Source organism: Anthonomus grandis, chromosome 22 (assembly GCF_022605725.1).
Source record: "Anthonomus grandis grandis chromosome 22, icAntGran1.3, whole genome shotgun sequence".
Taxonomy (NCBI): Eukaryota; Metazoa; Arthropoda; class Insecta; order Coleoptera; family Curculionidae; genus Anthonomus; species Anthonomus grandis.
Window position 1 is genome coordinate 42,022,200 of NC_065567.1, and position 4,987 is coordinate 42,027,186.

The window sequence follows — 4,987 nt, forward strand, 5'->3', positions numbered from 1 at the left end:
ATTTTTGACCATCTATCCAACAAAAAAAAGTTTTTGAAAATTGGTCAAGAAACAAAAATTTTAGAGGGGTGGCTAACCCTTAAGTGGGACACACTGTATAATCGGGAAATAATTCGCTTTTTTAAAGTAAGCTATGAGAAAGCAAATGAACTTTAGAGACGCAGTTGTTAGGAAACCGCCATGTTGTGGTTGTTTGTTGATTAGTTTAAAGTTGTCAGAAAATATTTAATTAGTGTTTTCTGTGATTTTGCATCTAGTTTACTGTTTTGTTGAATTTTTCGTAAGTTGAGAAACAATGCCGAGGCACAATCTTTTTTCAAATGCCGAAATGAGGGATATGTTGTGTGTATATGCGCAGGCAAATTTTAATGGACGCGAAGCCTATAGACGATATTCAGAACTCTATCCAAATCGAAGAAACCTGATTTCAAGATCTTCAAAAATCTTTACGATCGATTAGGAGAAACAGGTACATTTTATCCTAAACGGAATTCCGCAGGGCGCCCGAAGGTTATAACTCCAGAACAAGAAGAAGAAATTCTGGTCCGCGTGGCTGAAAATCCGGAAATAAGTGCAAGACATGCTGCTACGGCAACTGGAGTAGGCAAGTCATCCATTTGTAAAATATTTCACGAAGAGGATCTTTATCCGTATCATTTCACTCCTGTGCAAAATTTATTAGAAAATGATTTTGCGCCCAGGCACAGTATAAAGAACAAGACAGTAGGTTCACTCTCTTGCGGTCGTTTGAAGTAGGGACTTCTAAACAGTGCCGACTTTTTTTACGCGGTCCTAAATCATTATTTAGTTTCGACGGCAATCCTTTACGATACGGGGGGTGTTTGAAACATTTTTAATAAGGAATATTTTCGTACATCGCGGCGGGCAGCGTGTAATATATGGAATTTTTTGAAATTAAAGGCACTTTGTATTATTGTTAAAATGAAATTGAAAGAATATTATTAAGTATCTCTTTTGAACAAATAACTGTAAGAAAAACACTTGGTAGATAGCTTTAAAATTAAGTTTATTAGAATGTACACAATTAAATCTTAGCTTTACGTTCCTTTTATGCTCTTTTCTTAACTGACCAAGAAACTACCTACCTAATATTACATACACTTAATTAATAATAACTTCGTTAATATACCCATTTTTTAAATATTTAATAAAATTTACATAATAATGTGATAACAACACTCAGCATATGGAACTCGGTAACAGTGAAATATAAAAAGGCAGTTAAATAAAAAAACTTATTAAATGCCTAATTATTTGCTTTTTAAATAGGGGATAAAAGAACAAACCACTAAAATTCAAATAAAACGAAAATAGGTGTTTTACAACCTAGAATTCATATAAATATTGTTACAGGTTAAAATTGGCATTTTATACATACATATATGACTTTACAATCTGAGCGGGGTGAAGCCGAATTGTGGTGGTTAGGGGATGTAATTATTTTTCTCATTCAAAGGCTGGATATATTTATATTACTTTGATAATCCAAAGACCCACCAGGTTCGACTGTACTTTGTCTCAGAAGTTTATTTAAAATTATATTGACATTATTTGATCGATGCTATTATAATTGAATATTACTGATAAGAGTACATATATATGTGATAAGTGACTCCTGTGAGGTAAGACGCAGCCGGCTTCGTAGTACTACGAGTATATACTTGGGTTATATTATTTATTTTCAAACTACTCCTAAGATGTCAAATTTTCTCAGATTAGCTAGTAAATATTAGAGTAAACTAATAAAAGGGTAATTTTAAGTGGGGAAGCTTCAACAGTTAGGGTTGTTATTTTTTTTTTTGCTTAGGTCAATGTCCGTGGCGGGATATACCGGGCCATGTAAATTATTAGTTTAATTTGAATTGAAGCTTCGTTCCCCAAAAGGTTTGGGCGTAACATAATTTATTTTATTTTGACAACCACACTTTGATTGTGTATTTTTTTTGGTGTGATGTTGTGGTTCCTTATTACCAACTTAAATAATTATTCCTCTTAACGATAAATAACATAACATAATTCTCTGTGATAATCAAGACTTAAATAAATTGTTATTTTCTGTTGTTATTTTGTTTTTCACTTGAGTTGAGTAGGTTGGAATATCATAGGTAATTTGGAAACAATAGTGTATACTGACTTGACCTTGATTTTGTTTTCCAAGTTTCGTTTTGAACTTGCCTAAATAAATTTTGATAAATATTGGGCGTCCTTTGGGATTATATAAAATCCAAAACTTGGTGGCGCCATACTGATTTTGACATTTAATTGGGTAACTCTTGGGTAGTTACTACCTAAGAAATTTTGGTTCATTTGGTTGAGAAAGAAGCTAGAACCCACATCGGCTTGAGCTAGCAGCATTGTGAAGGATTCCTTCTCTGGGCGTTTCAGGTAAGAGGGGTTAAGTTCCTCCGGGCATCAAACAACTTTTGGAGACCCTCTTAAGGCCATAAACTTTCACTATTTTTAGTACTTCTTTTCTTTTGATTAACTTGGCATTCATCGGTTCACCATTACACACCATTTTATTCAATTTAGGAAAAAAAATTATAACAATATGCAAAATAAATATAGTTTTACATTGGGGATTATAGTACACATCAATATTTTGAAACTTAAACCCTTAAAAACCACCCTTAATGACGAAAAAAATGCAGTTTTAAGTATGGTTAGACGGTATAAGTGGGTAAAATTTATATCATTCAAATGATTGCAATGCAACTAATAATAAATCGGATAGCTTTCACTATTAAAAAACCACCACTAATAACAGAATATTACCAAAAATTTTGCATTTTTTTAGATTAAAATCACGATTTAAAAAAAATATGTACTCTAAATCGCTGACACTTTTTGAACATATTATTGGTACCTATATATAATCCATTGTAGAAGGCTACGCTTTAATTTTTGAAATAAATACATAATTTTTTATGATAAATTTTTTTAAAACTACAATTATTTTTATTTTATTCCTAACTTTTTAAATTTTTATGCTAATGACTTACAATCAAGTTTATTTTTAAAGTTTTTGATAGTACATACTTGAAAAAATGTGCTAGATATTTGTCTAAAAAACGTTTTTTTTTTAAATTATTTCACGTTATTATTTTACGTCATTATATTTTGTTATCTAAAAAAAGGGTTATGTTCACACAGTTATATCTTAGCGCCTATAGCACCTAGATAAATCAAACAAAAGATCTTTTGTTTTTAAACCAACTTTTGTTTATTAGATTTTTTTGTAGGATCTCAATTTTCCGAGATATTTAAGAAATACTGAAGAAAAGCGTGTATTTTTTTCTGTAAACTAATCCATTTTTATTTTAAAAAAAATGTATATCCCCTTTTACTCTTGCAGCCATCTACGCAACATATCGCCGGCACTTTTAAAGTACAAAACTTCCGCACAACGCTATTATAGTTCTAATATTGAAGACGCCCCTGTATAACGCAGTCGCCACCGGGCAGCAAAAAAGAGTAGCATCAGAAAGCGAGTGAGAAAGGCAACATTTTGGGCGGCGCTTAGAGTGATCCTTCTATTCTAGTTTATGTTCGGTGGCCCAGGATAGAATTTGCTCGTTTTTGCCGTGCCCAAATAAATGCCGACCCCATGTTTCTGAATAAGATACTATTTACTGATGAAGCAACGTTTACACGTAGAGGCATTTTCAATTTTAGAAATAAACACACATGGGCATTACAAAATCCACATTCAGTACACGAACGTCATTTCCAACATGAATTCAAAATTAATGTATGGTGTGGTATAATCGATAATCATTTATTGGGCCCTTTCGAACTACCGCCCAATTTAAACGGGGAACTCTACCTTGAGTTCCTAGAAACATATTTACCAGATTTTCTCGATGATATTCCGCTGGACATAAGGCAACATATGTATTTCACGCAAGACGGAGCGCCAGCACACTTCTCTAGAGCTGTCAGAGAGTACCTGAACAACCGTTTTCCTAATCGCTGGATAGGTCGTGGGAGCCAGAGGCCATTTTAACTCGCTGGATTTTTGTATATGGGGCTATATGAAGTCGCTCATTTACAAAGAAATAGTGAATTCCAGAGAAGAACTATGGCAGAGAATTTTATATGCTGCACAAAAGCTACGAAACGAACAATTATTTTTTTTAATTAGGAGATCTTTCAGCAAAAGAACTGTTAAATGTATTGAAGTGAATGGTAGACATTTTGAACATTTTTTGTGAAAAGCAGATCTATTTTTTTACTAAATCTCGTCACAGTTTCAAAATGGAAAAGTTATCAGTCGCATAGTTAAGTTTGTTTTCGTTAATGTTATTTTCTTTCAATAGATTTTCCAGTGTCATAGTTATTTTAAATAAAGTTAATTAAATGATAATCCAATTTTTGTCTGCATTATTCTCAATGACTTATACTAAAACATTATTTATGATGTAAAAAATGATTAGTAAAGAGTAACAAAACATTATTGCTTGCTTGAGCTGCTGTACTAAATAATTTGAAGGCAGATATCTCGAAAACGGCGACTCTGAGCGACCCGAAAGTAGCATACCTTTTTTACGTAAAAAATATGAAAAAAGTATTATTTTCAATAAAAACTTAAATATAGTTAAGCACAAAAAAGTTATGATCTTATGAAAGAGAAAAAGATGTCGCAGACAGCGCCCCTTACATTGTACACTCAATTTGTTAAAAAAATGAATTTCTCGACCTAAAAAACCCCTAACTACAAATTTTTGTGAAAAAAAGTTAACTTTTGTTAAAGTTATTGGAGAAAAACAAAAAAAAAGTTTTAAGGTTAACACCCTGTATCTCAGTTAATATCAACTTTGGGATATAGTTTTTTTATAAAAGGTAAAAAACACGAAATCTACAGCATCAATACATTTAATAAAATAACGAAGGTTACATGTTTCGCTCGACTAGAGCATCATCAGACCTAAACAATAATTAAAATTATGTAACCCGAAAAAAGGAG

At 32.0% G+C, this 4,987-nt stretch overlaps 1 pseudogene; it reads left to right on the forward strand.

Annotated features, from left to right (window-relative positions):
• Nucleotides 1-295: 295 nt before the first annotated feature.
• On the forward strand, nt 296-4,027 carry LOC126748474 (uncharacterized; annotated as a pseudogene).
• The last annotated feature ends 960 nt before the right edge of the window (nt 4,028-4,987 follow it).